The sequence below is a fragment of the Crocuta crocuta genome, unplaced genomic scaffold, assembly GCF_008692635.1.
Source record: "Crocuta crocuta isolate KB4526 unplaced genomic scaffold, BGI_CrCroc_1.0 scaffold443, whole genome shotgun sequence".
In the NCBI taxonomy this organism is placed as follows: domain Eukaryota; kingdom Metazoa; phylum Chordata; class Mammalia; order Carnivora; family Hyaenidae; genus Crocuta; species Crocuta crocuta.
The window spans coordinates 1,787,051-1,787,306 of NW_027529446.1; positions in this window are offsets into that span (position 1 = coordinate 1,787,051).

A 256-nucleotide genomic window follows, 5' to 3' on the forward strand; every position below is an offset into this window, starting at 1 on the left:
TCTGGTAATTCTTCCGAGCGCCTCAGGTGACGCTTTCTGGTTGCGGTGGAAATTCGGAGGGGTCTTTGGCAGGACGGGTTGCGTCCCGCCTTCCCTTGGTGTGGGCCACCCCGGGGTTTGATGCCCGGGTCTCTGAGCCCCGTGGGAGCCCTGCCGCCTGCTCCTGAATGGTCCCTTAGCCCCTTGCAGAGGGCCCAGTCCGTGGAGTGAGGAGCTGGGCGGCCGTGCCTGCGGGGGCCCCTTGCCCGCCCTGTCT